The 10,848-nt window shown below is 41.7% G+C and overlaps 1 long non-coding RNA gene across 3 annotated transcripts; it reads right to left on the reverse strand.

The window, feature by feature from the left end:
* Nucleotides 1-410: 410 nt before the first annotated feature.
* LOC140003377 (uncharacterized) lies at nucleotides 411-7,537 on the reverse strand. 3 transcript variants are annotated; one of them, XR_011811886.1, is made up of 4 exons: nucleotides 7,200-7,531; nucleotides 4,135-5,794; nucleotides 3,533-3,644; nucleotides 411-2,579 (listed from the first exon to the last, which is right to left on the reverse strand). It is a non-coding gene; the product is annotated as an uncharacterized lncRNA (long non-coding RNA). The 3 variants fall into 3 exon arrangements; XR_011811884.1 differs by having other exon boundaries at nucleotides 3,533-5,794; nucleotides 7,200-7,537; XR_011811885.1 differs by having other exon boundaries at nucleotides 411-2,556; nucleotides 3,533-5,794; nucleotides 7,200-7,536.
* Nucleotides 7,538-10,848: the final 3,311 nt, after the last annotated feature.

Consider the following 10,848-nt stretch of genomic DNA (forward strand, 5'->3'; position numbering starts at 1 on the left):
CATCACAAGACACAACTCTTGGAATAATAGCACTGTGTTCAAACTCCCTTCAGCAGAGCAAATACCTGATCTAACCACCACCCATGTCATTACCAAGTCAGTGAACTAATTTAGGGGAAGAGGTGGATGATGACAGTGATATAGTTAGTAATTTCTGAATTCTCTGTCAAAAGTGAGAATCTTTGTAACATTACTGATCATTACAAAATGTCTGAGGCCATTACAGTTCCTACCTGGAGATTCTGACGGGCGACTTGCAGTTCGCTATTACTCTGACTTTTACCCAAATGGGATGGTAAGGTGTTATCTGTGGAGAAAAAGAACACACTTTACATTAAAAATATAGTCTTAAATAAATAAAGACTGCTTATCCAAACCAGCGAAAGTGTATTTTAAGCGTTTACAGCGACCAGCATAAAGCAAGACATATTGAAATGAAAAAGTAATCTCCTAAAGAATTACGGAGAAATGCTCAAAGTTTTGTTCCATGACTTGTTTGAATCAATCTATGCACGGACTGAAACATGAGGTAGCCAAAGTTTCCTTTTTGTTATGGCTTCAGGAAAGTGACTAACTGCTGAATAGACCCGGACCTCTCCTATTTCCCGTTGAGTGAAACACTTCAGAACTGCAATTTAACAAATTGCTACTGAGTAAATTAAGAGGAATTTAGTTGTATACAATGAGAATTGATGTACAATAGTCACAGTTTCTCTGTTAAGAATTTAGTTTAGAATAAAGAGAAGCCAGTCCACCATTTAGGGAACCTGAGCACTTTCATTTTTGATAAAGGCTGCCTCACACTCGACTCTAAAAATACTAATAGATACGCCTCTTGCTCGAATATTTAGTCCTACCTAACCGACTACATTAGCAATGAGCGTGAGCACCCATATAGCCCCAATGCAAATTCCTTTTTGTCATTCCTGGTCCTCCCTTGTTCTGTCTTGAAGACCCAAGTGTACATCTTTGGCACAAATGACGATAACACAAACATTACTGCCCATTGTTCCAAACCAGTATTAGTCCGACACTGCCATTATTACAGAGCTGAATTCATTCTTAGGTGGTTAGAAACATATTCGGAGCCTATATTCATAGGTCACATAGGAAGACAGACCTGCCTTCCCATTGACGCTTACTGATGTCCAAACACAAAGAGCTAAACAGGCAGCAGCAAATGAAAATGGATCAGAACAGACTAGAGAACACAGAAAGGATAGAAGTAGGGAAGTATGTGACAGATTCTTAAGAACCAAGCATAACAATACTGCTTCTCAGCAACATGTTACAGCATAAATTGAAACTCCTTACATATTCACTCCTCTTTTGGAGTGATTAGGGCCATACTAGCTGTTCAGTGTTGCTATCTGTCTCTTACTGCAATACGAAGTATTTCTAGAAGAACCTCTGGTACAGACAGTCATGTTTATGCTGAGTTTCAGAGAGTAACGCCTCTTACCAACATCATATTTATGAAGTTCCGCTAGCGATGGTGCTTTACAATCCAGCAACTGCTCCTATTGAACATGAAGGCAACGCATTAATATTTCATCTTGCATGTGGGCCTTTTCAACAACTACATTAACAGACAACTCTTGCCTCCACCACACAAACTACATTACTTAAACTATTAAAGCTGAAAAGCTTCCAGTTATTACGAAGCTTAATGAAACACTCAAACATTTAAAATAGGGAAAAAAAATCAGAATTTGTCTCTTATGGATGGCATGTTCAGCTTGTGAAACCATTTGGTTCAAAGGCAGCATACCCTGCCACAGAATAGCCTGTCTAAAACAAACATCTTAAGACTAAGTGTCATTGCTGCTGTGTTACACAAAACTAATACCTGTGCAAAAGTCAGACTGTGCGACTGAAGGCTTTTACGCAGCAATCGAGAGTTAGAGCATTCCTTACTTTCTGCTCTATTTAATCCAAATTTAGAAAACAAACAAGCAGCATAGAGGGCAAGGAAGTCTGAGTTCTCAGGCCTGATACCTTCCTGCCAGTCACACAATAAATAGAGAACTGCCTACCTAGTCTTAACTTCTTGGATGTGACTACTAACATGATTTTCCTGCATTTTTGAAGACTGTCAACCCTGAAACCTTGACAAGTGTACGAAAGCCTGCAGTTGCAGTTTTCTTGAAAGCTAGACCAAAGTGTCAAATGGCAGAGAAATTAACATTTCTTTAAATAGAAGAATAGGAAATCTAGAAAAATAGAATAAATTCTAGAAGAATTACATCTAAAGAATATTAATTCCATTAGATTTAATACTCAAGATTCTAAAATAATTTAGCCAGGAAGTTTTACAGAAGATGACACGGGAAAAGTGCTCCTCCAGTCAGACGCTAGAAGCTTCTGAACGTCACAGAACAGAGGTTGGAAATTGGCATTTACCTTCAACTTGTAAACAGCAGGGCTTCCAGGAAACAACTTAGCAGATTTTTCAACCCAGTATTTTGCTCTTTCATCAGTGACGGCATTATTGCACAGTAACTCCGCTATCTTCAGTACTAGATCTTTCTGCATTGGGTTCAACTCCACAGAACGCTAGTTTTCCCCATGCACGCACACTGGAAAAAAAGGCAGGAAAAAAAAGGTAACCTGATCTTGCAATCCACACAGAATGGGAAAGAAAATTATAACAGTCATTGAAAAGACACAGGTATTCAAATTAGACAGATCTATTAGTAAATACTTTTTGAATGAGTTAAGAAAGACCTCAGTTGCTAAATGCATCACTAGTCTACAGCACCCAGATACATCTGCTGCAACTCAAAAGAGCAAAAATTCAGAAAAGAAAGAATTTCCAAGGGAAAAAACGCAGAAGCCAGCTACTCTGCCCCCACCACCAGCTATACGCAGGCAGCTGGACTCTTACGTACCTTTAGTCTAACTCCATATAGACATTTTTGAAGAAATATATAATTAAGTCACACCCTACGACAAGCTGGGATGTATTGGCAGCAAAACTTTTGAGCACATCCTCTCCCTCCCCAAAACCTGAACAAAGGCATTCTGATGGTGAATTTTTCATTGGGCAATCATACAAATAAATGTCAATTATGTTCGCCCTGCCCCATCTCACACCCCCCCAAACAAAACCCCCCAAAAAAGCAATAAATACGAACAACTAGAAAACACCCTAGGTCTAGTCTTCCAGTAGCAACTAGATTACTGCTGTCACCTGAGCCCTTGCTAAGAATCTGTCACTGCTGTCAAATTCCCTAATCCAAAGGGCAATGTAAGATATGGAAAGAATTTAGTAGCAGCTAGCACAAAGACCCAGTCTAGGTCACAAAAGAATCATCTTAAAAAAAAATACTGATGAAGCAAAACACATCAAATGAAGAATCCCCTCTGCAGTACGTCATATACACCTTTGGCAACAGAAAGCATACATATTACACTTTTTCCACAAACATGTTTTCTTCTATGCATTTAAGAAAAGTCCAGAACAGAATGATTTTAAAAGTCCCTTTACAATGGATTAAAGCAGGACATCGGAGGTCGGTGGAGTACTTACCCTGTAACATCCAAAAGCTTCTTCTATGTTGTCCTCAGCTTCATAAATTTGTCCAAGAAATCTGTGTGCTCTCGCATCTCTCTTTTGCACACTGAGGTATGTAGATATATACCTATGGAGCAGGAAAAAAAGGATCAATATTCCTCAATAATACGAGTCCCTCTGTCCTCCCCCGCCCCCCCCCAGTGTCCACGGAAGCAGGGCAGGAATTTAACATGTGATACAGGAAATGCAGTCATGGTTGGTTCCAGATACCTGGTCTGGACCTTAAAGTACAGAACAACATTATTTTTACATGTACAGACGCTACTTATTTGCCACCAAGTATTGGTATTTACTAAAAAAAAAAAAAAAAAGAGAAAGAAACTGTAACTGTAATTACTTCATAATACAATGGAATAAAAGCCTAACTAATTATTAGTTAATAATTATTATCTAAGTTGCTGTTTTATAAAGATTTAAACAGCACTTGATACCCACATCTACTGCTACTGTAAAGCAGCATGATAGTGATCTTGATTTCTCCAGTCTACTTCATATTCACTTAGCTTTTCTAAAGTACTTTAGAGAACAGAATAGCAGAATACAGCAACGCGTATTACCTTTTAGCAAGTTCATACTCCTTTACTTCAAAATACAGCTTAGCGAACTGGAATCCTTTCAACGATTTCTGAACGGAAAACACACAACAAGCACATTTTAGATGTACAACACTTTCAAAGTAATTGCATAGGAAGGCCCTTCTGATACTTTTTGAGAGACTGAATTTGATAACTAGTTATCAGCTCCAGTCCGCTCCTCATACCCAAAGTTTTGTTTCTGAAAGATGTGGGATTTGGAAAACAATGCTTTTCCAGTAACTGGCCAAGGCTACCAACGTGAAATCGAGGCGGCCGCTGCGCTGAGGGACCGGGGCGGGCGGAGGGGGTTAACGGGAACAACGGCGGGGCCTCGTCCCGTGCTGTGGAGCTGAAACGGGGACGAGCAGGGGAGAGGCTCGCTGTTGGGTTACAGCTCCGTGTAACGCAGGCACGGGTCGAATCTGTGCGCTAGGGGCGTGCAGGGTAATGCTTGTGTAAGCAGCGTTCCCTGGAGAGGCTGAGGGAAGGGTTGCTCTCGCTAGCCTCAGAAGTAAAGCATGATATGAAGATATAGCGCGTGACAGAAACATGTGATGTCTATAGTCATCTCTAACTGCATATATGAACAGCAAGTCGGCTGTTCTGACAAAAATACTGATAGTCCTGGCGCCGAGCTGTAAGAGAGAAGTTAAAAAGAACTTACCCATGCACGTTCCCCCTCTGCACCACAGCTTCCCAGATAACACTCCAGGAGATGGTTGTCACGAAAAGTTACCAGCCACTTTAACATACCATGTACAAAAACAACGTGGGTCTGGAAGGTAATCTCCCGAGCAAGTATGAACTAAATCCTGTGGCAGACTGCACATAAGAACTGCTCTTTACCTTTCAAAGTACTCAAGTGCCCAAGAGCCTGCAGACAGCACAAAACAGCATCCACCTGACCAGCACCTGCCCAGCTGCCTCAGCTTCCTCACTGCTCATCAGAGGAAGAATGACATTTCAAAGGCCTTCAGTCTACTGACCATCAACATCAATTAGCACGTTCAAAATAAGTACACAACGCGATGCAAATTGCTCTTCAGCAAGCCAAAGTGAAGACAATAGTTATTTTGACAAGACTAAGATTTAATTTGTAAAATTTGACATTCCATACAAATATGTCATAACACAAATACACCCAAAATATGCCAGTGTCTGAACTTATTTAACATGCAAAAAAAATCAATTAGAACACATAAAAAACAACCATAAGCTGCAATTTTACATTTATACATCAGAAGTGTCCTTTTTAAGGAAGTGGAAATAATTAAGCAATAACATCTAAATACTGATTTATACTGCTAGAACATCTGTATACTCAAAAGCCAGAATTCTCTATTTGCCCACAGTCTGTAATGACAACTCTTCCACTTACTAACCCGTTGGGAGAACCAAAGGATTCGAGCTTTTTCACAACATCCGTTCCATCTGTCACAAAACCAAACACCACGTGTTTAAAGTCCAAGGTTTCTACTGTTTTGAGTGTTGTGAAGAACTGAGAGTTATTCGTAGCCCGACCCCTATTTGCCATCGACAGCAATCCAGGACCCATGTGCTTCACTTCAAAGCTCTCTTCTTCAAATGCATCTCCATAAATTGACCGTCCACCTGTTCCATCATGGTTAGTTACATCACCTCCCTTAAAAAAAAAGCACAGCGTTTACTTTCAAGTCCCAAAGAACAAGATCATCACGAACATCATGATGTTCAAGAACATCGACCAATAGCACAGTTACATTCTTTCCAAAATAAGAGGTTTTGTTCAAAAAACACAGGTAAAACCTCATTCTTAGTTATCACAAGTACTATAGTTACTTGGATATAAGGCTTTCCACCTTCAGCAGATTTGCTCGTGGTAACAAAGCATTACTGGAATGTTCCTCGTTTATCCTGAACACAGCATTTTATCTTTGTTCCACATGGCAACTACTCTAAGCGGGTCATTCCCACTTTCTGCTTCCTGCTTCACTCGGCCCTTACAACTGGCAACCACGATTATCTCTATTCTCACTTAGTCCCTGCAGGCACAAAACTGACCACCCAGAAAAAGTCATGGTACCACTGATCAGAACTTTCCTGCTTTTGTGCAGAAAGTTTAAAGAAAAGAACAACGAGAGTCATACTTCAGGTTCACTTAATACCCAGTCAAGACTGGAGAGTTTTTCACTCTGATGACAAGCCATTTGTATATTGCTATCCATTTCTGAATTTGGAAACGATTGTGCCCTGCCTTGAGGGATGTAGCATTATGCAAAAGCATTCTTGTAGCATGTAAGGAATTCAGTTTATTTTACCTGTTTTAAGTCATTATACCTCCTACTGAATATTTGGAAGACTTTTAGGAACGAAGGGAAGGTATACGTGAGCAGATACCGATCTCCTATGCCTTCAGAAATTATGGGTGATACTTTTTGAGAGACTGAATTTGATAACTAGTTATCAGCTCCAGTCCGCTCCTCATAACCAAAGTTTTGTTTTTGAAAGATGTGGGATTTGGAAAACAATGCTTTTCCTGTAACTGGCCAAGGCTACAAACGTGAAATTGAGGTTACTGGTGAAGCAAGCAACAAGCCTTAATACTTGTGACATTTCACAACCACTTCTTACTGAAGAGTGTAGAAGAAGTAGAAGAAGAGAGTCTGCTACATTTAAAGTACAGCCTGTTTTTTTCCCCCAATGTAACAATGTTGCAAAAAGAACCCCTAAAATCTGACAGAGTAAACAAAAAAGATGGTACTTAGTCCTGATCTAGTACATATCACTCACAACTGTTTCAATATAGGTAAAATGTTTTCTTCCCACCTAAGAAATCCCACCTACTCTCAGTTTATATACAAAATGCATCAATACAGTAATTTATTTCTGATGTCATCAGTCTGAGATAGCTTGAACACACTTGTTCTGTGTTGCAGCCCCAACCCTCCCCTCACGACGCCGGCCACCCCCCTAGCCCCCCACCCCACCCGGGACCCCACCGGGACCCCACCGGGACCCCCTCCGCCGCCCCCCCCGCCGGCCAAGGGAAGCGGCGAGGCCTCGCTCACCTCTCTCCGAGAAGCCGCAGAGGCCTGCACGGAGGCGACACAGCGCTCCACCTCGGCCTTGCTGCGCCTCAACATGGCGACCGCAGCAGCGCCGAGCCCGGCCGGGCTCCGCTCCGCTCCGCTCCGCTCCCGTGCCGCGCCGCGCCGCCGCAGCGGCACAAACAAACAGCTCCAGGCGGGGCACCGGCCGCGCCCTAGGAACGCCGCGCACGCAGCGCGCTACGCACACTGCGCACACTGCGCACACTGCGCACGCCCCCGCTGAATGCGCAGGAGCCGTTGCCACAGTGCGGGGAGGGGAGGGGCGAGGCTGTGACGCATGCGCGGGGCGGCCGCTGGGGCTCCCTGACAGGGCTTTAGGAACTGAGGTTGCAAAGGGTCCCTCAGAAAGTAGCTGGGAGCAGCCCTGAAGACGCGCAGGCTGCAGAGTTTGAGACACGAGCTGTAACTTATTCTTTTGGATTGATTGATTTAATTTTGTAAGCCGTAAGGCGGTTGCCCCGCGGCTTGCTGGAGGTGTGCCCCTCTCGCTTTTCTGCAAGTTCCAGGCACTTTGGTCAAATGGAGGCCACTGGGCTGTCCCCAAATGGTGTGATATCTCTGTGGACAGGCTGCGTTAAAAATTCATCCCCTCCTCAGTCTCTAGCGTCCCACTGACATGCACAAGTTTCCTGCTGGACCTAAGCACTACCCACATCTCCACAACTCCTCCCGCCTTTATAAAAAAAAAAATAATAATAAAGTATTGATTCAAAGATCGAAGCCGAAATTCCTTTAAGTGGTATATTCTTTATTGCAGCGCTGGATGCACGGGGGATCTCTCCACCTATCGTGCATACCCAAAGCGGAAAGCAGTCTTGAATTTATACAATCAATCTCTCAATATTCTACAAGCGCCTATACATATGCATTACCTATCCCCGCCTTCCCTCGCTTCTCATGCTAATTAGCCTTTTGGCACCTTGCGCCTGCGTAGAGCCTCCCAAGAATTGTGGGCAGGGGTCTTTGGGACGTGGGCAGGGGTCTTTGGGAGGAAGACCCCGAGTCTTCCTCACAGTGTACTTTTCACCTTTGGTCAGGAATCTGCTGAATTGGCACGTTTCTTAATTGCGAGAGCTGGTTGTTGCCAATTCTTCCGTTTGTTGTATCTTTATAATGAATTCCAATGTCCAATTTTGAGATTTATAGTCCTTACGTTTGTTTCTCTGTCCGTCTGCCGCTTCCTTATCATGAGTTCCAGTGTCTTGTTTCGAGATATACAGTCCTTGTCTGGGGATTGTCCTTGCCTCCCCAATGCCTCCCCAATACCTCCTTAATCAATCCCCCCTTTTCTTTTCCCATGCAAATTCTTTTGCATCAGATACTTTCATTATTTACAGTAACAAAACAAAGCAGGCATCTAAACAACATGCACACAAATATTCCTAACACTACTAATGTTATAGAGCAATGAACACTTGTTTCAAACATTGGAAATTGGGCAACCAGGAGGTTAACTTATTCCATATTTCACTAAAACTCCATGAAAGATCATCTTTACTGATCTCATGTAGGACCCTTGTCTGCTTCCATATTTCTTCCAGGTCGGTAGAGATCCTTCCACTCTGATCTACATACATACAACAACTTGTATTTATTACTGTACAGACTCCCCCTTGAGCGGCCAGTAACAAGTCTAGGGCCATCCGATTTTGTAATACTACCTGTGATAAACTAGATATCTCTTCTTGTTGAGCCTTTATAGCATCCAGAGCTTTGTTTTCTAACTTCACTATAATTGCAGAAATATTAACTATCGCCTTTTCCAATTCACTCACTCCTAACCATGGGATAAACCATGGAACAAAACTATGAAAAGCAGTGTGTCTCTCTATCAATGGATTGTTAATTTTTTGTCTAATTCTCCGGATATGATTTCTCAAATAACCTCGAGGCGCTACATCATGTATGGTCAAATTGGGGACTACTGCTCCAAGAGTGCAAGTTCCCTTCCAATTCTCGGGCAAGACCTTACAGGCTGTATCATTGCATAACCAATACCACCCTTTTCCTTCTGGAACCGTCCAGCTGGTTGAATTTGCCCAACTGCTAGTTGTACTAATATCAATTGTTTGATTACAAGATGTCTGATTTCCCACATAAGTAGTACCCGTATTTATACAATCCTGTTTTCCCATACCCTTAGGCGGGTTACACCTTTGTACACATACATAGTAAGATTCCAATGGCACGAAGCTACTAACTTCTAGTTCCAAAACTTCTTCATATTTTTGACCCCAAGATGTGTTTTCCCACAAATTAGTCCAAGGTAAGTTTGCAGGCAAGGGAATCCTGATTAACGATACACCCTTATTCCCATGCTGTGGCAGATGGGTGCATACCCAACAGTTCGTCTTATTAATCACTTGAGATACAGTTTGTATTAAGGTCAGGTGTAAGTTCTCGTCCCAAACTGCCCACCCCGAATCTGAGAACCACACCCCTGCAATCATTAGGATCTGGAAAACCATAATTTTGTTGGTCCAATTGGAGTGGTGGTCCATATCCTCACCAGGGCCTTCTTCACCCTTGAATCGTGGATCCAAGCTGCTTGCTCCTTAATCTTAATGGCGGTGTGTGTTGTCAGTAATACCTGGTATGGTCCCGTCCACTTTCCTTCCGTTTTTCCTCTAGGGGTTGTCCTGAAAAAGTCTTTATATATATAATCCCTGAGCTTAAAAGGGTGGATTGGTTGATCCAACCGTCTAGCCCAGGTCCTGAGAACAAATTTATGTACTTTATTTAATTATTTCTGAAGTTCAGTTATATATGCATATAAATATTCTAATCCTAACTGCATTCGATCCTCTCCACTAAATAGAAATGGATACGGCCTTCCATATAAGATTTCAAAGGGACTCAAATTCCCTTTTATTCTAGGTTTAACTCAAATTCTAAGTAATGCTAAAGGGAGGGATTGAGGTCATGACAAATTAGATTCTTGTCCGATTTTAGTGTTTAATTAAATGTTTCATTTTTTCTACCTGTCTACTTGCCTGCGGTCTATAAAGAGTATGCAGTTGTCTTTAGAATATCTTTAGAATCTTACTTATCTGTTGTACCACTTGCACACAAAAATGTGAAACTCTCTCAGAAGACATTGCTACTAGAATCCCAAAGCATGGTATTATTTCATTTAACAAGACTTTAACCACTTCTTCTTGCTTTGTTTGTTCGACAGGGAAAGGCTTCAGGCCTTCCTGAAATCATGTCAGTCAGAACCAGTAAATAACAATACCCCCCTTTTCTAGGGAGTTCTGAAAAATCAATTTGCCACAGTTGCCCCGAATAATTTCCTTTACTGATTATTCCAAATTTTATTCTATTCTTGGTATTGGGGTTATTGTGTAAGCAAATGCTACATTGTTGAGTTACTTGTTTTATTGTTGTATATAAATTTTGTTCCACTAATGTCTGACTCAGGCTCTTATGCAATGTGTCAGCTCCCCGATGTGTTTTATTGTGTTCTGTAAGAAGTATGGGCCATATCAAATTAGAGGGTATTATTACACAGTTATCTTTTAAATATACTCATCTATCTGGTTTCATTTTACCTTTCAAATCTTCAATTAATTTTAAGTCTTCTTTTGTATAATTTGGCTTTTTGGTT

The sequence above is a fragment of the Anas platyrhynchos genome, chromosome 11 (assembly GCF_047663525.1).
Source record: "Anas platyrhynchos isolate ZD024472 breed Pekin duck chromosome 11, IASCAAS_PekinDuck_T2T, whole genome shotgun sequence".
Classification (NCBI taxonomy): domain Eukaryota; kingdom Metazoa; phylum Chordata; class Aves; order Anseriformes; family Anatidae; genus Anas; species Anas platyrhynchos.